The following is a 23285-nucleotide window of genomic DNA, read 5'->3' as shown; positions in this document are numbered from 1 at the left end:
TTTTCTATTTTTCAGTGAGTCATTTTTCCCAGTTCAATCTGAGTCAATGAGCCCTCATGCATATTGATAATCACTTTCAATAACCAGATGTAATATCCCATCTACTCATTGTTCTCATAGATGTACCCAATTTACTGTATCAAACACAGTTGATAAATCAATATATGTAGCATACTAGGGTTGATTCTTAATAAAGACATATTTCTTGGCTAGAAATTTTATTTAAAAAAGCCTCCATCACTATGGACTATGCATTCTTTAAGAAAAGGAAATGTCATAGAAATTGAAGTTATATCAATAAAAGGCATATTTTGAGCATCATAATTTAATTTTGTTTTCATTTCATGGAGCTCTTACCCACGTGCTGTGTTTTTTGTAGTTCCAAAAGTTCATGCGTATTTCAAATAATAGTAATCAGCTGTTTATTGCTATTTACAAACTTTCAAATGAAGTTGCTAAATATAGAAACAATATAAATTAATGTACATGATAAATAAGTCACATGTTTAGTAACTTCATGGCATATCAGCTTTTAATCAAACCCACCTTAATTTTGTAGGTGGCAGGTGTTTTATAATTATTTTTGTTTTCTTTCTATGATGGTGAGAATGGCTTATCTAAGTTCACTTGAGGTGAGGATCCTAGTAGATTCATTCACCTGCTGATTAAAGCAATATGCTTTGAGCATAACTTAGTAACAGATTTGGGTTGTTGGAAAATGGGTTATTGGTAGGGCAGGTAGGTACCTACACCTAGCAACAAGCCACAAACCTCCACAAAAGTACAGTTAGGTCTCAGTAAATTAATCCCAGCTCTACCCTTGGTAGCTTGGCATCGAGCGTCAAGGCTTAACTTAGGAGACAAAGTGTAAAGCATTCAAATATCACAAAACAGTAATTAAATAAAACACAGGAAACAGTTTAAAAATCCAAAACCAATTTATAAAAATAGCTTATATTTTTATCTTTAAAATGACACAAAAACGATTAAAATCGGTTCAGGGGAACCGGAGATATGAATTTTTAAAGTATTATTATTTTCTAGCGCATAGAAACAAAAAGCGCCAATCGGGTCATCTGGTTGCACCAGGACCGGGACAAGGTCAAACTTTCAGGCCGACCGCGATGGAGCCCTGCTCGGATACAGGTCGCGGGAAGCCTCGGTTAAAAAGTTACCTTCTGACTTAGTCTTTATTTTGAAGTTTTTCTTCACCGGGACGAACCTGCCAGTTGGATCCGACCTCCTGGAGCCCTTGTCCGGATACGCGAAGTCGGTTTCCTCGGTGGTGATTTCTACCTTCGGACTTAGTCGTTTTTTCGAGATGAAAATCCTTCGACCGGGGTAAACCTGGATCTTGATCCGACGTCCGTGGAGCCCTTCTCGGATACGATGACTGGAAGGTCCCGGTCAACTTTTTACGTTCGGACTTAGTCTTTTTTTCGGATGTTTTTCTTGACCGGGACGAACCACGAAGTCAGGCCGGGTCGCGGTTGAGGCAAGCCGGCTAGAATTTCCGCGTCGAGTCGGTCACTTTATGGAGCTTTTTTCTAAAATTTCTCCAATCTTTTCCAAACTTCTGGGGCTTCACCCAGATGTTCTTTTAAGGTTCTTTTGGGGTCCACAGCTCACCCCAAGGGTCCAGAAGTTCTGTGATGGTCCTTGGGAAGTGCGGACTTCAACTCCCAGAGTGCACCTGGCGCAAACTCCTTTTTGGCCACTGGGCAGTGGTCAGCTGGTCACTTTTTCAGGAGTTGGTGCAGAGGACTCTGGTTAGCAATTTTTCACCTGTAGCAAACAGGGAGTCCCTCCTTGAACCAGTGGAAGCCAGGCAAAGTCCTTCTTGTGGTGAAGCCCAAGTGTGCAGCTGGTGCAGTCTTTCTGAGTGCAGGGTCCAGGTGCAGGCCAGGGGTCCAGCAGGGCAGTCCTTCTTCTCCTTGTAGTTCCTTCTTCTTGAAATTTGGTGGGGATCTGAGGCGTGGGTGCAGGTCTGCCAGTTTTATCCTTGCTCCTGGGTGAAAAGCAGGGGGGCCCTGGTTCTCCAATCAGGGACAGGGTCGTCCCCCTGTGATGACCACTTCCTGGGAAGTGTGGCAAAAATCCATCCACAGAAGGCAACAGTCTCTAAAAATCCAAAATGGATGAATCTGATTTTTGGAGGAGAGATCTGGCTGAGCCCACCCACTGGTGTGGCTAAAAATCATAAACACACCCCTCTCCTGCCCTCTCCTAATCTAATCAAGGGGGCACCTAGCTGTCTGGGGTTGCAGGATGTGGGGGTGTTGCTGGGTGCTCCAGATGTCCTTCTCTGCCTTTGAAGACCAGTTTGGCAGCCCTCCCCCTTCCTGCCTCACCATGTGCTGAGGGGAGATTCTCTCCCCCAAGCACATTCCTTTGTGTGAAGTCAGGCCACTTCACACCTCATTAAAGTAGCCTGGCAGAAGCTGCTGCAGGCTGGCCAATCAGAGCACAGGAGCAAAAACAATGCAGAGCTGAAATTGGCAACTTTTTAGGTAAAGTCTAAACTTTTTACCTGCACTAGTTATATTAAACCCAACAACTGGAAGTTGTGGGATTTATTATAACAATCAATTTGATACCAAATTCTTGGTATGTAACATTTAAGGAGACTTTAAAATTTAAAATAAAGTCTGCCCATTCTAGCCTATGAAGGCCATTTACTTCAATGAGGGAAAAACGAATTTGGCTGTTTTTACCTCACCAGGGCTTATAAATCTATTTTTATAAAGTCCCTGCTTATAGTTACATGGCACCCAGCCCTAGGGGCACATAGGGCACACCTTAGGGGTGACTTATATGTAAAAATAAGGTAGTTTAAGACTTTGGAAGTACCTTTAATTCCAAAGTCGAATTTGCATATAACTTTAATTTAAAAGCAGCCAGCAAGGCAGGCTTGCTTTTAAAATGACACTGGGCACCTCAGCAATGCACCTAGGTGTGCACCACCTATGCTGTGGTCCCTAAACCTACATGCCCTACCATATACTAGGGACTTATAGGTAGGTTAACTTAGCCAATTATAATTAGCCTAATTTGCATATCCATTTTACACAGAGCACAGGCCCTGGGACTGGTTAGCAGTACCCAGGGCACCATCAGAGTCAGGAAAACACCAGCATAAAGTGGAAAATGGGGGCAAAAAGTTATGGGGCCTCTGCAATCAGCCCCAGTTTCTCACACAACCCCCCCCCAGCCCACACGCCCAGGAGACTCAGCCCAACCCTGGGAGAGTCTTCCTGGCTTGTTAGGCGAGGAAGACAGTGAAGAAAACTGGCTGTCCCTTTGCAGGGCCTACTCTGCCTTATATCCTCCTGTCAGGGTCACTCCCTCTGGGTAGTGAAGCCATCCCAACAGTAAAAGGACCCAACTCAAACTGAAACTTCCCTCTAGGGGGGTCTTCCTCCTCTCTCTCTGCCAACTTGGGTAGTGAGGTGCCCACCTCCCCTACTCCTAACTTTGCTAGGGCAACACCTAGCTTACCCAAAGAGGTCACCCAACACTTGAGCAACCCCACCATGACCAACAGGGTCAGGGGGCCTACTTTGCTATTAGCCCTGGGGTCTGCCTCCCAGGCCAAGTACAGTGCTGCCTGGAAGGCTAGCACCCAGCAGAGGCTACTGACAGCTGTCAGTACCCAGAACCACACCCTAAGCTCTCCACTGACAGGTGGCTGAGCTGCTTTAGGGGCATCTTTGGGGTCCTGGCACCCCTCTTGCTGTCTAGAGTGGGGGGCTACCACCTCCTGTGGCAGACACCCTCCTTCCACTCTCCCTTCTGTCAGTGCAGGGGCAACACCTTGCATCTGGACAGCTGCCTGACTACTCAGGACTTCCTTGGGGTCAGGTGAGGCCTCACCAGTGCCAACTCTGGGCTCCCCCCTTACTGGGGCAGAGGGCCCTTGGCTCCCTGGAACTCTCTTTAAGAGTGGCCTACCCTTCCTTTTCTTCTTTCCTTTTCTTGGGGACCCCTGTCTCCTAACTGTAGGGACTGACTCCCCAGGACTTTGGGTTGGGGGGGCGCCCTGGGCGACCACCCCATCTGTGACCAGACTCACCTCTGGGAGGTCATTGCCCAGGATACAATCTAGGGGAAGGTCAGCACTGACTACCACCCTAATCCAGTCAAGGATACCCTCCCTCTCTAGGGGCACTATGGCTACAGGTTTGGAGGTGACCTCCCCTGTGGCTATCCTGACTTTCTTTGTCTTTCCTGGGACATACATGTCTGGGGTCACTAACCGGTCACTCACTACAGTGTGACTGGCACAGGTGTCTCTCAGGCCAGTGGTAGGGATCCAATTCACTTGAATGTGGTGGAAGTGCCTACTCCCACCCTCAGGGATCACCAGCTTACCATCTGGTCCTGTCTCCCAGCACAATGCTAGGAGGACTTCATCATCTGAGGAATCCTCCTCTATGGCTACACTGGACAGCCCAGTGCTAACCACCTTCCTTGGACAGGCTGCATCTCCTCTGAAGTGACCTGTCTGCTGACAGTCAAAGCAAGCCCTACTGTCCAAGAGCTTTTTTAACCCTGGGTCTCCCTGTCTCTGCTTGTCAGAGTGGGAGTGGGATTTACTCTCCTCCTTCTTAGGGTTCTGGGGTACAGAGGGAGTCTCTGTGGTGGGCTTACCACCTCCCTCCTTAGGTTTTTGGGGACCTGTCCCCCCCTTCTTGGAGTCTCCCCCCTGGGACTTGACAACCACCCTGGTTCTCAACCACTCATCAGCTGCCTCCCCTAGCTCTCTAGGGTTGGTCTGCTTAGAGTCCACTAGATGCTGGCGTAACCTTTCTTGGATACAATTGGTCAAGATGTGCTCTCTCATGATCAGATTGTATAACCCCTCATAAGTATTTACTTTGTTGCCAATAATCCAGCCCTCTAGTGCCTTTAGTGAGGTGTCCACAAAGTCAACCCAAGACTGGGTACTGACCTTCTTGGTGTCCCTGAACTTCATTCTATATTGCTCTGGGGTCAGACCAAACTTCTTGACTAAGCACCTCTTCATACTAGGGTATGAATCTGCCTCCTCCCCCCTTAAGGTCAGAAGCCTATCCCTCCCTGAGTTGGGGACCAACTCCCACAAAAGGGAACCCCAGTATTGAGGCCTAACCCTTCTCATTTGGAGTGCCCTCTCAAAGGCCCCTAGCCACTTATCTATGTCATCCCCCTCTACATAAGCAGGAACCACCCCCTTGGGTAATCTGGGGCAAACTCCCCCACCCATGGACACCTCAGCTTCTTTCTCGCTGCTTCCATCTTTTTTTTCTTTGCTTGCCTATTTTTTCTTTTCTAGGGCAAGCTTCTCTGCCTCCAAAGCTATGTAGGCTAGCTGGGCTTCCAGCTCTCTTTCCCTGATGGATGGGTTCTCTCCTCCTGAAAGGACCCTCTTCCTACCACTAGCTTTGGGTCTGCCCCTAGTGACTGTGTCCAGTGAGGACCGTTCCTCCTCTTCCTCACTTGGGGTCTGATGCCTTTCCTCCCCTGAGTGGTTAGAGTTAGCATCATCCTCTTTTGGTTCCTCCTCTGGAGCTTCCTCTGTCTCTACCTCTTGGGCCTCAGCCCATGCTGTCAGGGATTTAATCAGGATTTCCTTCCTGAGATTAGTGGTTGCAGGCAACCCCCTCTCAATACACAACCCCCTAAGCTGGACTACTGTCAGTGTGGGTAGGCTAGCCAGATCAAGCTCCATGGTTCCCTAGTTTTGTGTCAACAAAAACTTTTTGCAAAAATTGGAAACAAGAATTTAGAAAAATTTCAAAAATTCAATAATTGAAATTAATCCAAATTAATTACAAAAAAAAAATTAAAATTAAAAATTAAAAACAATTTTTGCACTAGGACAATTTAAAGGATTTTTAATTTGTTTTATCTAAAACTGTAACGTGATATTGAACACAAGTACAGGATCCCGTCGCTGCTTCCAATTATGTTGGAAAATGGGTTATTGGTAGGGCAGGTAGGTACCTACACCTAGCAACAAGCCACAAACCTCCACAAAAGTACAGTTAGGTCTCAGTAAATTAATCACAGCTCTACCCTTGGTAGCTTGGCATCGAGCGTCAAGGCTTAACTTAGGAGACAAAGTGTAAAGCATTCAAATATCACAAAACAGTAATTAAATAAAACACAGGAAACAGTTTAAAAATCCAAAACCAATTTATAAAAATAGCTTATATTTTTATCTTTAAAATGACACAAAAACGATTAAAATCGGTTCAGGGGAACCGGAGATATGAATTTTTAAAGTATTATTATTTTCTAGCGCATAGAAACAAAAAGCGCCAATCGGGTCATCTGGTTGCACCAGGACCGGGACAAGGTCAAACTTTCAGGCCGACCGCGATGGAGCCCTGCTCGGATACAGGTCGCGGGAAGCCTCGGTTAAAAAGTTACCTTCTGACTTAGTCTTTATTTTGAAGTTTTTCTTCACCGGGACGAACCTGCCAGTTGGATCCGACCTCCTGGAGCCCTTGTCCGGATACGCGAAGTCGGTTTCCTCGGTGGTGATTTCTACCTTCGGACTTAGTCGTTTTTTCGAGATGAAAATCCTTCGACTGGGGTAAACCTGGATCTTGATCCGACGTCCGTGGAGCCCTTCTCGGATACGATGGCTGGAAGGTCCCGGTCAACTTTTTACGTTCGGACTTAGTCTTTTTTTCGGATGTTTTTCTTGACCGGGACGAACCACGAAGTCAGGCCGGGTCGCGGTTGAGGCAAGCCGGCTAGAATTTCCGCGTCGAGTCGGTCACTTTATGGAGCTTTTTTCTAAAATTTCTCCAATCTTTTCCAAACTTCTGGGGCTTCACCCAGATGTTCTTTTAAGGTTCTTTTGGGGTCCACAGCTCACCCCAAGGGTCCAGAAGTTCTGTGATGGTCCTTGGGAAGTGCGGACTTCAACTCCCAGAGTGCACCTGGCGCAAACTCCTTTTTGGCCACTGGGCAGTGGTCAGCTGGTCACTTTTTCAGGAGTTGGTGCAGAGGACTCTGGTTAGCAATTTTTCACCTGTAGCAAACAGGGAGTCCCTCCTTGAACCAGTGGAAGCCAGGCAAAGTCCTTCTTGTGGTGAAGCCCAAGTGTGCAGCTGGTGCAGTCTTTCTGAGTGCAGGGTCCAGGTGCAGGCAGGGGTCCAGCAGGGCAGTCCTTCTTCTCCTTGTAGTTCCTTCTTCTTGAAATTTGGTGGGGATCTGAGGCGTGGGTGCAGGTCTGCCAGTTTTATCCTTGCTCCTGGGTGAAAAGCAGGGGGGCCCTGGTTCTCCAATCAGGGACAGGGTCGTCCCCCTGTGATGACCACTTCCTGGGAAGTGTGGCAAAAATCCATCCCAGAAGGCAACAGTCTCTAAAAATCCAAAATGGATGAATCTGATTTTTGGAGGAGAGATCTGGCTGAGCCCACCCACTGGTGTGGCTAAAAATCATAAACACACCCCTCTCCTGCCCTCTCCTAATCTAATCAAGGGGGCACCTAGCTGTCTGGGGTTGCAGGATGTGGGGGTGTTGCTGGGTGCTCCAGATGTCCTTCTCTGCCTTTGAAGACCAGTTTGGCAGCCCTCCCCCTTCCTGCCTCACCATGTGCTGAGGGGAGATTCTCTCCCCCAAGCACATTCCTTTGTGTGAAGTCAGGCCACTTCACACCTCATTAAAGTAGCCTGGCAGAAGCTGCTGCAGGCTGGCCAATCAGAGCACAGGAGCAAAAACAATGCAGAGCTGAAATTGGCAACTTTTTAGGTAAAGTCTAAACTTTTTACCTGCACTAGTTATATTAAACCCAACAACTGGAAGTTGTGGGATTTATTATAACAATCAATTTGATACCAAATTCTTGGTATGTAACATTTAAGGAGACTTTAAAATTTAAAATAAAGTCTGCCCATTCTAGCCTATGAAGGCCATTTACTTCAATGAGGGAAAAACGAATGTGGCTGTTTTTACCTCACCAGGGCTTATAAATCTATTTTTATAAAGTCCCTGCTTATAGTTACATGGCACCCAGCCCTAGGGGCACATAGGGCACACCTTAGGGGTGACTTATATGTAAAAATAAGGTAGTTTAAGACTTTGGAAGTACCTTTAATTCCAAAGTCGAATTTGCATATAACTTTAATTTAAAAGCAGCCAGCAAGGCAGGCTTGCTTTTAAAATGACACTGGGCACCTCAGCAATGCACCTAGGTGTGCACCACCTATGCTGTGGTCCCTAAACCTACATGCCCTACCATATACTAGGGACTTATAGGTAGGTTAACTTAGCCAATTATAATTAGCCTAATTTGCATATCCATTTTACACAGAGCACAGGCCCTGGGACTGGTTAGCAGTACCCAGGGCACCATCAGAGTCAGGAAAACACCAGCATAAAGTGGAAAATGGGGGCAAAAAGTTATGGGGCCTCTGCAATCAGCCCCAGTTTCTCACATGGGTTGTGTAGGAAATGAGGTAAAATGGTGTATATTTTGTAGAATCAGATAGTGTTCAGATCCTCCAACATTGCACAGTCAGCATCACCGTAGAGAAATTATTTTACCTGCATTAGGTAGTGTGCTGGAACATATTTGAAGTTCATAGTTGTGTTATATAATGAAGGTCATTCCTTTTACAAGCCATGACCTTCATGAAATGTACACTCTGAGCTAGATTAACTAATGGATAGTGATGCATAGTGATGTAAAGTAGCACAATTTATTGTAGCAAGAAAGGTATTCACAAAATGTATTTTGAACGGGAATAAGCCTTTTTCTCAATGCACTTTGTAATGCTTTGCGTCGCTTTGCCACTTTGCTAGTTTGGTTGTAACTGCCATGGATCAGTTTTTGATGCAAAGCCCTATCTACTATGACACCACAACTTGGCTTTGCATCCAAACCAACGCCACCTTGAAGCAGATGTTGACAAAGAGAAATGTTTTAATTTTTTCTACCATTCTATAATGTAATGTATGCTGCACTGTATAGCATACGCATGAAGGCCCAGTTTTACAATTATTTAGTGCAGAGTGTGTTTCACCAAAATGACACAGACATGACACTTTGGCCATGATTTAAGAGGGCCTAGCTCCTCCTTCCGCCATGTCATTACTTTTACACTAATGTGTGCCATATTCACAAAGTGGTGCAATGCATGCAGTGCACCACTTTGTAACCCCTTGCGCCACATTATGCCGGCTCCAGGCACAATATATGCAAGGGGGGCATTCACACAGTAGGGGGACCGCACAAATGACACAGTGTAATCTAAGAGATTCCACTGCGTAATTTGTTGCGGCTACTTTTAACACCTGCACAGAGCAGGCATTAAAAGGGGGCACACGATTACTTTCAATAAACCACTATGTACTGTGCAGGATTAGCGCCAAAATGTTGGCACTAATCCTACACAGTACATCAATAGCGTCAAAGCATTTGATGCTATTTTCCCTTCCCTTTGCATGGTGCGCCGTATATTAAATATGGCGCACACATGGTGGAAGTAGGGGGAAAGTAAGGGGAGCAAAAAAAGTGGGGCTGCATATAATGCATTGCCACTTTTCTTAAATCAGGGCCTAAATGTTTTTAAATTTACTTTCCAGCACAAAACTTGTTTTGTGGTGGAAAGTTGCTTTAAAGTGATGGAAAGCACTGCTTTGATTTATTCTGGGTCAAAGGCACCTTTCATGGGTGGTGCATGGCATTCTCATGCAACCACCTATAGTTTTAGACACAAAACCATATTTACTAACAATGGTAGACAGGATTTGGACCAAATAATAATTCCACTTTGAACCAGGAGTTAAAAAGGAGAAATGCTTTTTTTCCCCCTAACTTTTCTCATTTTGCATGTGTGTTGTACAGTACCACACACATCTGAAGTGGAAAATGTTGGCATATCATTTTGTCCTGGAAGGGTGTGATTCAAGTACACATTTTATGCTAGACAGCAAACAAACCTCTCTTAAACATGATGGAAAGGTTTTAAGTGGTGCTAGATAGCCTGCATGTGCATCTGCAGTAATGAAGTGAGCAGCACCAGCACTTTTATTACATATGACTCTGCACTGCTTTCTCCCCCTTACATAGTGCAGACACCTTGGTTGTTTTGTTGCATAAAAACATACTTTTTCACATACTGCCCAATGCAGAACATATTTCAAGGATGCATGACACATTGTCAATTGTGTAATATTTGCACATTTTGGTGATTATCAACATTTCAGTATGCATTTTTGCAGACTTGAGGTCTAAACGTAGACTTCAGGTCTAACTTAGACTTCAGATCTAAAGTTAGACTTCAGGTCTAATTTAGACTTCAGGTCTAAGTTTACCTTTGTGAATCAGGTCCATACTTTTTTAAAATAGCTAAATCTTCTACTTCTGTTGCAGTCTTTTTGGATGCAGCTGTGGAGTCTGTGGACCTGGGTGAAGAGTTTTCTTCTGCACGCAATGACAGCTCTGCAGATGATTTGAATGTCATGTTGCTTGTGGTCTGTAGCATATACACTGTATTCCAGTGCTAAAAATGACATAATTTGATCTTCAACCATTGTCTGTTATGTCCCATGAGTAGTGACAATGAGTGAAGGAGAGATTTTCCAAATCTGTCTTTGCAGTATGGCTTTCACCTGATCTTTTAGGAACCCAAGATCCAGTGGAAACTTAGGGTACATGTTATATGTATTTTGTGTGCACTGTAGTCCAATGTTCTCAAACATGTAAATAAATGTGTTTTGTGTGCAACAGGATCAGTATTAAAAGTACTGTGTGTCTATTTTTAGAACTAGAAACTGCATTTGTTATAATCTGTATAGCTCTACTGTGCCTTGGTGCAGTCATAAACTGCACAAACATTTTGTGCAAATGTGTGTTTGAGTCTTTTGTGTCTTTCTTGTCAATTGTTTGTTATAGAAGGATGCTGACTCTGAATTTGTATTGCAAATAGTTTGTTTGCATATGTATGTTGTTGTTTAAGTCCCAACACAAACAATGATGCAAAGTTGTAATATGTAATTAAAGTTCTATATGTTTCACCTTTAACTTCAGTGTGTAAGTGGATGTGCATTGAAGGCATGTGATGTATGCATTTTGTGTGCGCATGGTTGTATGTCTGTGTATGTGTCTATGTGTTTTCTGACATGTGTTTGCAAATATAAATAGTGATGCACACTTAATAAGTGGCAATTTAAGTAAATTTCATGTCCTACTGTCTTTTGTGAAGTACTTGTATTAGTTGTGGAGTATGTTTTCTGTGTATACCTGGTGTATTTGTCTTTACATGTGTGTGCAACTGTGTTTATTAGGTGTTCACAAACACAACAATGGTACAAACCAATTTAAATTCCATTTGGTCCACTCTCCTATTGTGTATGAGGAACTTTGTTCTCATTGATGTGTGTTTTGTCTACTTTTCATTTGTGTGTGTGTGGCTCTGGGTTTACTAAAGTGTTCGCAATCAAAGAGTATGATGGCAAGAACATTTTTTAACCAGAAACTGCATCCCTTTCTTTCTGTTAAATGTTTTAGTGATCAGGCAAGGCATGGTCTCAGACCACACTGTATAGCTTTGTGCTTTCTCTCTCCTATGTGTTCTTTCACTGTTGTTCAAAATGTTTTAAAATGGTGATAAGTAGTTTGTTATACAACACAACTCATATGTGCCATTCATTGTCATAGACTCTTGTTGTGTTAACGAGACTGCTAGGTTTTTGAGTGGCAGCACTACCGAGTATGGGGGACTGAGTCCGTTCTCACTGTGTGACAAATGTTGGCCTAACCCTTCCAGCTACCTAGCAGCACCTCACCAATACCAAGAGGTAGAAGTGATTTGTGGCCGTCCATTGCATGACACTTCTCAGGGAAGTCACAGTGGAACAGATCATACCCCTTTCTCTCAGATATACAGGTCTCATCCATGCAAAGATGAACAGAAGCAGGTTCTTAGTTCTATCTATGTTTTATTGAAGCAACTGCATTCTACATAACAAGGCATGAATTGAAATTATGAGGATAACGAAACACAACACTATTACAACGGTGACAAGGTAAGTGAAACATAGAAAGAGTCCCACTATATTGTCACAATAGGGTCCCTAATATCCCTACCTTGCCTACTAAGTTTCTTCATGACAGCAATAGCAGTGTGAGCCCTAATCTGCCCATCTTGTCCCTGAAAGGAAACCCAATGCCCATACCTGTGTGGAGATAACAAAGAGGTCTGTTAGACTAGTGGCAGACCTCCCTCATAGATGAAAGAGGAAGTGTGACATTTCAGCAGAAACTGCAAATGATGTGCAGCATGAGCTGGAAAGTTGACTAAAATGTCCTCACTGCCTTATTTGTGGACATCCTGTTGTTTTATAATAAAACATGGTGGTTTTCAAAGAACTGTCCAGATAATACATCTTGTCTAAGTCAGGTAGACATTGCACTCTCAGGACAGGCTATACACAGTAAACTAAAGTGTATATCCTTACAGTGAGCACAGGATGGGATGTCATGCAGAGAAATGAATAACAATTCGGCATGGAAGGGCAACTGATATAAAGTAATGAAACATTACTACTAAAATGAAGCATTTACTAAAATAATCAGATAAATCAAATTGCAAGTAGCTAGGGAAGAGGGCACAGGCCTCAGACCCAAGCTAAATTAAATGTGCCAATCTAAGGCACTAAAGTAACCTCACAACCTTATCACTTATGTTTCTTATGTGGCATACATTTAGAGTGGTTTGTCTCCAAACTGTGGATTCATCACAGGGCCTTGCCAAAGGCTAGGACCTGTGACTAACACATGGTCTGGATGGTAGAGATCTATCAAGAGTTTTGGTAGAGAATGCAGGCAGATAAGATAACAAATTAGATAGGATCTAGAGATAAAAGGTTCTTTTTGGGGGAATTCTGTCTACCCATATTTCATTACTTCCAGTGTTGTAGTGTTTCTGAGTTGTTTCTGACCAAAGGAAAGTGTATATCAATAGGGTGAATGAATGGGGTGGATTTTGGTGTTGGCTACTGGTTAGATAGTAGTTGGGGAATGCAGAGAAAAGTGTGGAGATAAGATGTTATGATGGGTGCAGATGTGTTTCCTGTAATTGTCAGTGAGTCGGGTTCAGGTCTATCAGTGAAATGAAAGGAAATGTATTGATAAAAAGATTAAATGAAAAATGATTGAGAAAAGAAAACTTTTGAACTAATTCAGATGAGGAGGATGATTTCCCAGATGATTTACTTGATTGCAGACTTCCTCCATTTGCTTTAAAAACACTCAAACCACGTTAAGCTATGAGGGAAGGTGAGATACACTTGAGTATGCTCCCTTAGCCTACTGCCTTACGGCCTCACCTGAATAATAAGTAGGTCGTAGTAAAATAATTATTGCTCATGCTAGTTCGCCTGCCAATAAAAGTGTTCCTGATACAGTTAACACTGTGACTGTGTTACAATGAAGTGAACATGCAGAGTGAAGTCGATGATGTTAAAAACTGAATTTGAGAAATTCTTGCAGGCATGGAACAATTAGCATAAATAAATTGACTACATATACAATAGAAGAATTGAGATTCCTGAAAAAAAAGCTGCTAGGTGTGCATGTGATGCTTATGCTGGATTTGAGGAATTGGAAGGTGAGTATGACATTGTTCGATACGACAGAAAAGTCTTGCATGAAAACTATAGAACAGGTTATAAAGCACAAAAAATGTCTATTCATACACATATTAGAAAACTAAAAGTAGTATTAAAATGTAGTCAGATTTGAAAAGATTTAAAGAAAATTAATAAGAAATGAGGTGGTAAAGCATAAAAGAAAAAGAGAGAAGCAGAAAAAGAAGTTTGCAAGTGAGCCTTAATTGGTTGTGCCTGAATAGCCTTTGTCAGAAGGGCACATTTCTTGGCAGAGAGCTTGGCAGATCTCCTTGAAGTTACAATGGATTGTCCAAAGCTTAGGGATAATCCAAATGAATGGTATGTGGAGATAGAGAGACTAATGACAAGTTCAAGGGTGCTTTGCATGGATTTCAGTATATTATTTGAGATTATTGTTCTTAAAGATTTGTGGGCTGAATGTAAAGTAGCAGTAACATGGCCAACAGAATAGCCTCCTCATAGTGGTCCAGCCATTGTGGTGAAGGAAAAATACAAGGAAGTGATTGGTCATTTGAAACAAACTTTTCTAGAGAAAGAGGTGAATTGGTCAAAGGTAATGAGGTCTCTTCAGGAAGCCAAACGAATCAGTGCATGTTTACTATCAGAGCAAAGCTTTGAATGAGAAATTGAACAGTTTGTCAACCCTGGCATCAAATATAAATAGAAATACTGTTTTACAGGATTCTATAAAGCCACCAGCCCCCCATGTAAATTCCAGCATTAGGGCGACATTTATGGGAAGGTACACAGGTGTGTACAAGGAGCTAATATCCCAGCCAGGACATCCCAGCCTAATGGAGGGCTTGCAAAAGTAGGGACAGAGGCAACTTTTTGCACCAATTCCATTATGGTGATCAAGAAGGACAGAAGGCATATAGGAAGCCAGTGAGTTTCAATGTGCCAGCCAAGCAGCATGATATATATTTGATAAATATTCCAAAATTGATACAGGATACTAGGGAATCGCATGACTCGCTCATAAATAAAACCATGCACTGGATCAGGAAAACTAGAGGATGTAGATCAGTGATTAGGGAAGGTATAAATTATGCTACTCGTATCAGAGGTCCTGATCACCACCTGGACTGTATAGGGTTGAAGTTTGTGATTATGTGATACTCTTGCTGGAGCACAGGGACTGTGTATGGAAAGGCTTAACAGTGTTGTCTATTTTGCAACACTCTACAACACACATAAAGGAACTGTGTGCATTCTGCAGTTAGGAAAGCAGAAATGAAGCGCATTCTTGTTAATTCTGAAGTGTGCTGGAAACAGATTTTAATAGGATAAAAACAAATCCAGACACTTTGCTTGGAAATTCACAAATGACAAATATTCACGGAAACCCAATTTCCACACATTATCATTTGAGTGCTGTTCCAGTAAAGCTGAATGTCTGTGCAAAGATAGTGGCCATTTCAGTGCAAAATGTGCTTTCTGTAAATGAAAATGTGCTACCACACAATGATTTAGTTCCATTTGGAAATTACCTGCCTCATATCAGTTAAATGTAGGTGGGTCACAAAGGGTTGTTCTTGTAAAATGTGGAGGATCTAAAAAGTTTAGTAACCACTGATGTAGAGGTATTTGAAAGAGACCTTCACAATTGTTCTGGGTGGGATGGAGATCCTTGGTGTTTTCATAAGATCATTTAGATTAGGGACTGACCTAATTGGTTGAGTAATTGGATTTTAGGGGCCGTAATTGTAGTATTATGTGAGGTGCCTAGATGAGATGTTGTAGGAGGCTGGCCTGCCTTGTAGTGGGTACCAAAGGTACTTACACCTTATACCAGGTCCTGTTATCCTTTATTAGTGAATGTAGTCAGTGTCTAGCAGCCAGGCTGTCTAGGGGTAGCTGTAGCTGAACAGCTAAGTCTGACCTAGAAGACATGGAAAGCTCTTGCAATATCACTGTAGCCACACAGTACTCACACACATGAAAGAAAATACTCAGTGTTACAAAAATAAAGATACTTTATTTTGGTAACCTGAATGTCAAAAATACCTTAGAGACTATACTCCCTTAGGAGGTAAGTAATATACACAATATATACACTAGTAACCAAAAACAGGTAAGCAAACAGTCAGAAAACAGTGCAAATAGTGAAAATCACAATAGGTTGCAATGGGCCTGGGGGAACACAAACCATATACTAAAATAGTGGAATGCGAAAGTGTGTTTCCCACCTAGGCAAGTGTCGTGTAGAGGGGCGAGAGGAGTGTAAGAAAACACCAAAGGTAAGTAATAGAACCCAGCCAGAGCCCAGGAACACAGGAATAATTCACAGTAAGTTTCCTGAAGTTTTCTGAAGTTTTGATAGAAGATTATGCAAGAACCAGAAGAGGCTGCAAGACACCAACAATGGATTCCTGGACCTGAAGACCTGTGGAAGAAGAGGACCAAGTCCAAGAAGCACTGAAGAGTCCATGGAGAACAGGAGCCCCTGCAAACCCAGATGACGGTGAAAAAGAAGAACCACCAGTGAGAAAACAAAGTCAGTTATGATCCCAAGAAGACAGATGCGGGTTCCTGGTTGGTGCAGAAAATGTTCCACGCTGGATGGATGATTGCAGTCTGGTTTGGGTCGCTGGATTCCACCAACAGGCCTTAGCACGCGCAAAGCTTGCCGTTAGAGGGAAATGGCACTGCCCGTGACTGGAAGGGACCTAGTGGCCTCTACCTAGGAGGGAGAGACAGAGGAGGCTCTCAGCAACTCAGAGAGCCCTCAGACGACAGGGCAGCACACACAGGGGTCCCACAGCTTGGGGACAAAGAATGTGCAAATATAGGCCCACGCAGCACGACACAAATGGATTCCACGCCATCAGAGGACCACTCAAGAAGCTGTGTGTCACAGGATGGAGTGCTGGGGGCCTAAGTTGTGCTGTGCATGAAGAACTTCTTGGAAGGTCGCGGACAAGCCTTGGTAACTGCAAGTAACACGGTGCACAGGGGTACTGTCTTGCGTAGGAAGGCAAGCCTGTATCTCCACCAAAGTTGGACAGCTGGAACTTGGGACTGTTGGGGCTACTTTAGTCTACCACCCATGTTGGTGGATCCACGCTCGTCGTCTGGTGAGAGGACCCACGCCACCGGTCTTGCAGCAGAGAGGTGCCTGCTGTAGCAGGGAAGAGACTCCATCACTCCACGGGAGATTCCTTCAGTTCTTCTGGTGCAGGCTAAAGACAGGCAGTCCTCAGAGGATGCAGGACCTGGAAACAGTTGCAGTTGCTGGCAGGAGCAGAGGATACAATGTTGCAGAAGTTGACTTTGCTTCTTTGTTTCATTTTGTAGAGTTCCTGGAGGATTCAGCTGTGGTTTCGTCAGTAGAAGATGTTGTAAAAGATGCAGAGGGTTCCTGCTGGAGTCTTGGAATCCAAATCTGAAGAAACACCCAGGAGAGAGACCCTAAATAGCCGTGAAAGGGGGATTGGCCATCTAACCAGGCAAGCACCTATCAGGGGAGGGCTCTGACATCACCTGCTGGCACTGGCCACTCAGATGCTCCCAGAGTGCTCCACCACCTTGGAATTCAAGCAAAACCGAGCTCTGGGACCACCCCGGGGGTGGTGATGGACAGGGGAGTGGTCACTCCCCTTTTCTTTGTCCAGTTTCACACCAGAACAGGGTCTAGGGGTCCCCGAACCGGTGTAAAGTGGATTACTCAAGGAGGGCGCCATCTGTGCCCTTCAAATCATTTCCAGAGGCTCTGGGAGGGTACCCCTCCCATGCCTGTAACACCTCTTTCCAAAGGGAAGGGTGTAACGCCCCTCTCCCAAAGGAAATCCTTTGTTCTGCCTTCCTGGGCATGAGCTGCTCAAGCAACAGGAGGGCAGAAACCTGTCTGTGAGGTGGCAGCAGCTGGAGCTGCCTGGAAAACCTCGGAAGGCTGGTTTGGCAGTAGTGGAGGTCAACTGTGGAGCCCCCAGAGTGCATGGGATTGTACAACCAATACTAGAATCAGTATCAGAGTACACTTCCCAGTTGTTAGACACCTTACATGCCATATTCGGGGCTCCCATTGTGAAGCTGAACATAGGCGTCCCTGCACTCACGAAGTTGGGGAAAATTATCCTGGATGATGTGAGGGTACCTCTGCTAGTGCAGGGGTGCCCTCACACACAGGAACTTTGCACCCAGCCATCAGGGTTGGAAGGCCTGACATATAGGTGACTTATAAGTGACCTGGTGCAGTGTAAATGGCTGTGAAATGGTGCATGCACCATTTCACACCGGCTGCAATGGCAGTCCAATAGAAGCCTTTGCATGGGACCATGTGGGTGGCAAAAGTAATGCTGCAGTCCATAGAGATCCCCTGGAACCCCAATGCCCTGGGTACCTAAGTACCATATACTAGGGACTTATAAGGGGGCACCAGTATGTCAATTTGGAATGAAATACTGGGTTACCAGTATGTAGTGACAGGTTTGAGAAGAGAGAGAGCATAAGCACTGGGGTCCTGGTTGGCATGACTCCAGTGGCACAGTCAAGCATACTGATAAAAACAGTGAAACATACTGACAAGCAGGGCAAAAACCATAAGCACTGGAGTCCTGGCTACCAGGATCCCAGTGACACAGTCAAACACACTGACATCAGGCAGAAATCAGGGGTAATATGCCAAAAAGAGGGTACTTTCCTACAGAAGTGAAATAGAGATCTATCATAAGAAAGCTAGAAAGATTAGAAAGATATCACATAATTTTTTCATGACAAGTACTGTTATTGTTACATGGCTTACTTTGATGGTTTACACTGAGAGAAGAGGAAGAATAGCAGATTTATAAGTGGGTTAACACAGTGTCATGCTGTAGCTTATTATACAGCAATCTAATTTATTTGTGAAAGCACTAAAATTGTTAAAAACATGTTCACAGTAGGAGAGTTGAGATTGAGATTGGTAAAGGAGCATTTAGTTGTAGAATTGAAATAAAGGGATTGCTGATGCTCATGTTAGGAAACACTTGATGATGGCCAACTAGGCACTGAGTCAAATGAAACATTTGGCCAAGTCTGACTAAGACTAAGACCCAAAATTTGACAAACAGCAGACTTACAAAATATGAACAACTAATTATTGCAGCTCATAATGTGTCATGCTCTCAATCCAGTTTCATTGTTAGCATTGCCTGAAAATGAAAGTGGTGCAGAAGAGATTGAGTATGACTGTCTCTATGTTACGGATCTATGCATCAAGCCAAGACCTCACGTTAAGGATGCACACTTTTATAAGCCTGATTATGTAAATTTTGTAGACAGCTCATACATGAGAGACAATGAGGGGAGTTTGAGAGCAGCCCATGTAGCTTGTACAATTCAGGAAGTGGTAGAATCTTTCTATCTATAAAGTGTTACCTCTGCAGAAATGGCAGAACTGATTGCCCTTATATGAGCCTGCTATCTTTCATGCGAGTGACTATATTTACAGGAAGTCAGTATGGCTTCTGTTTGGTCAATGATTTTGGACATTTATGGTCACAAAGGGGACTCATGACTTCCTCTGGAACTTGTATCCAGAATCAGGAATATGTGATGAGGTTGTTGGAAGCTTTACAATTGCATACATAACTAAATTGCAGTAGTTATGTGTGCAGCCCACAAGTGTGGAAATTATTATGTAACAGCTGGAAACAGATATACAGATGAAGTTGTTTAGAATTGTGTGATTGTGGAATGCCCATTTAACAGAGCATATAGAAATGAATCTGATGAGGACACCACATTTTCAATGTTGTTGTCAGTAGTTGATGTTAATATTGGATGAATCAATGTCAATGCACACAGTGATACGTTTTCATACATGAACAAAGTTGTTTCACCATTGATAGATTCCCCCATCGTGAACTCTCCGTCAATCCCACTACATAGGTACATGGTCAGACAGGCTCTGAGACTTCGGCCTGAGGTTAATGACTGACAGGTCTCAGGTGGGGTAACACTTAGCCGGCAGCCAAACTCACAAACAGGAAAACTTAGGTCAGATCCCACAGATAGGGAGGAGCACCAAAATGGTCCGCAGAGATTGGCCCCAATACAACACACATGTCAGAGGGATGTCAGAGTTAGATATCATATGTAGTTAGGTACACTTGCCCAATTAGGACACAGCATACACAGCACACACAGTGAGCACGTGCCCCTCAGGCCGAACATCTGACATGTCCTCGCTGCACACATTGTGTCCAAGCCAGATCCAGGCCCACCTGCATCCGCTATCAGGAAATGTATTTACGACTCGTTGACAACTGTTTGCATTTTTTACGAACCAAATAATTTTTTAAATGTTTTTATTGTACTCAGAGAAATGTATAAACACTTGATTCAATCAAATGTACAATGTGAGACAGTCCTCAGACCCTGGTTCTGTATCTGCTCTCTCGGCCATAATGTTTAATTAAATGAACTGTTCCTGTTTTGCTAGACACCTCATGTCTTTTGTTTTTTAGGGTAAATTCTCATTCAAGCAACACTGAACTCTGGGAAAAAATCAAAAGTTTGGAGGAAGAAGTTTCAGAGGCAGAACATCAAGGGTAGATCAGAACAGGATGTGGTAAAAATGCAAATGACATCTGGTTTTCAGCTGATGGAAGAGCTGTGTTGCCACATAGTCTATTATTTCCCCTGTCAAAATATTTTCATAGCACTGCACACATCAAAAGGGATGCAATGGTGAGGTTATTCAGGCAGAACTTGTTTAATTCTTTATTTAGAGTTTTGGCTGAGGAATTTTAGATAGATAGATATGCCAGTGAATGCATATAGGGAGAAAAATCTGTGTAATGCTGATCCACATAGGAAGATCAGGTGGACCCTCACATAGTATGCAGTAATAGGATGAAATATATTCCATTTATAATGTGCATTTTCTCCCGATAGGTGGAAGACTACCAAAGTGAAGAAATGGAAGCCTCACTGTAGCCAAACTGCTGTTACACAAATTAATACTGAGGTTCGGGTTTCCAGTTTCTCTGCAGTCAGACTGAAGGACCTATTTTAGGTCCTTAGAATGTTATGGGTGGCACTTTAAGTGGAATAGAGGCTGAATTGCATCTACTGTCCACAAGTGTTTGATATAGTTGAACAGCTAAATTGGACACTAAAATTATATTTGGCCAAAGTCTGTGATTTACTCATATGAAACGGCCAGATGCTTTGGCATTAGTATTGACGAGTCTCATAAGCACTCCCAGTAGAAGGACAGGATTATCAAATAGTCATGGAATGTGCTATGCGACTACCTGCTGTGCCTGCAGATGCACTTGTAAATATCACAAATGACCTTAGACACAACCATTGTAAGGGGTTAGCTGATGTGGTGTCTTCTGTTTTTCACCGGTTTGGAGCTGTCACTGCCACTCAGAGACAGAAGCAGTGTCACGACCTTAACCCTGGCAATTATTACCTTGTTGTAAACCATGTTTGAAAGTTGTGCTTAGAGCCATGGTGGAAGGCACCCTCCCAGAGGATGCTAGTCACCAACACTGCTCTGAAGCGCACTGGGATACCTAATTGGGTCCATGCTTCTCACACCCATAGAGTGAGGTGTCCCTTTGATGAAGTGGTGACATTCAAGCCAAGTCCAACACCACCTTTGTCGATACATCCTGAAGAACCAAAGGGGGGATTACTCACCTGTCCCAAGTTCCTAAACTCTCACAAAGTGGAGTTGAAGGATACCTTGAAGATGAAGATCTGAGAACTGAAAATAGAGCAGTCGCTGAGTTGTCACCAGAAAAAACAATTGATCCTGGTGAGGGAACAAGTGTAAGGAAAGTGGGACTACAATTGCGACCAGAATGGCTGAGTAGTAGGAGACAATTAAAATATAGTGTGTCAGTTGAACGCATACCGTAAACCATCATTGAAGAAACAGAATCTAGTGGTATAAGCAACATAGAGGGAGACCAACTGATACCAAGGAGATCCAAGACAGCTAGAATACTTTGCCACAGGTATTCAGTACACGAGTGAACCTACTACACAGAATATACCTAATGCCGCTGATCAAGCTCCAAATGAACTGAGATCAGAACCACTTGAACCTCCACACCATGCCACAAGAATGTTTGGAAGAAGGACAATGATGAATACAAAAAGAAAATTATATATCCAAAAATAAAATTTGATAGACAATAGAGAGGAAACTTATGTGTTTATTTATAACAGGAAAATCTGCTTAGAAAAAGACACATTGGGATACGTAGCTTTCAACATGCATTGGAAGTTCTTGGAGTATATTTCATTTGTGGGCAAGATGTATATTTTCATTTGCATGCTGAATAGGAGGGTTTTATATTTAGCTCTATTGTTCCCTATGATGTGCCATGTAAATAGCATACATGCCCTAACAATTACACTTTCTCACAGACATATACATTATACATGGGACACAATTAGTGGGAGATATTTTGGAGGGAATCATTCCTCCTGTAGGAGTAGTTTTGAATGAGAAGAAAATGAGAAAGCTCTCTATCATAGTAGATACGCTGGCTACTATTCCATCCAGTGCATTATTAACAGTAACACAGAGATAGTCGCTATTCCATCAATGGTTTTACAAGATTAGCTAGTTTTAGCGAAAGGCAGAGTTTGTAAGATTTTGAAGGCTCGACATTGTTTCTCATATATACCTGATGTAAGTAAGATGATAGAAGAATTTGAAAAGAACAGTTGAAACCTTAAACCTCAATTAGGGACTTTAGAGACAACTTGTGTAGAAGAAACCTTAGGCAAAAGTGCTTCTACTATAAGCAAATGGCTTTGAAACATTGGGGAAGGATCCTTGCGGCTTATATTAAAACCTTTATTAATTATTGGCATTTGCTTAATATGCATATATGCTTTGTATAAAGGATTTAGATGTTATTTAACAAGAAAGAAAAACAAATGAAGAAAGAGAAAGGCAAAGGAGAAAAGAAAGAAAGAAAGAGAGAAAGAAAGAAAGAAAGAAAGGAGGGAAGAATGAAAGAAAGAAAGAAGGAAAGAAAGAAAGAAAGAAAGAAAAAATTAGGCTTACAAGAAGTTGAAGGAAGTGGAAACTTTAAAAGGGGAACTTGATGACTCAGCAAGGAAGGAAGGTGCAACCTAGAGATTCATTTGTAATAACATTGTGATGGCTATTCTAGCCATCAAGGGGTAGGGAGTTGTGAGAGTGAGTCTCCTCATTTTAAAAATAAAAATGCATTCAAATAGAAAGTGCAAACATTTATGCAAAATAACTCATGTATAAAGAAATGCAAATGTTATGGCAAGCATACAAGTGAAATAACATAATGTATTCTTTTAATTTAGCCTAACTATTGATGATATATTAACATCAATTTGCACCTTACCATTGAAGGACAGTGTTTCAAGTTGAGCTGCTGTTTTACACAAGAAGTTTTTCTCTCCTGCTGCTGCTGATGTAACTTTCCAGAAGGCTTCTGTTAGCTAGTGAATAGGCATTTGTTATGTATTAAACAACTGATAGTGAAGTTCTCACCAGGAGCAGCGGAGATGACAGGAAGAAAGGTACATGTGTAGAATTATCTGAATCAAAAGATGTAGATGAAGTACCTTTTCAAGGACTTGTTTCTGTAGTGTATTGTGAAGATGTATGAACTTCAAGAGTTTACGTACTCCCAGGGGTTTCTGACACTGTACTACACAG

General features: G+C 43.0%; 1 protein-coding gene across 2 annotated transcripts in view; it reads right to left on the bottom strand.

Annotated features, from left to right (window-relative positions):
• Positions 1-23285, bottom strand: part of LOC138299952 (cytochrome P450 2G1-like) — a 318315-nt gene that overhangs the window by 184658 nt on the left and 110372 nt on the right. The window lies entirely within an intron of this gene.

The sequence above is a fragment of the Pleurodeles waltl genome, chromosome 6, assembly GCF_031143425.1.
Source record: "Pleurodeles waltl isolate 20211129_DDA chromosome 6, aPleWal1.hap1.20221129, whole genome shotgun sequence".
NCBI lineage: Eukaryota > Metazoa > Chordata > Amphibia > Caudata > Salamandridae > Pleurodeles > Pleurodeles waltl.
Note: the sequence above shows the minus strand (reverse complement) of the source record. Positions and strands in the feature narration are given on the sequence as shown.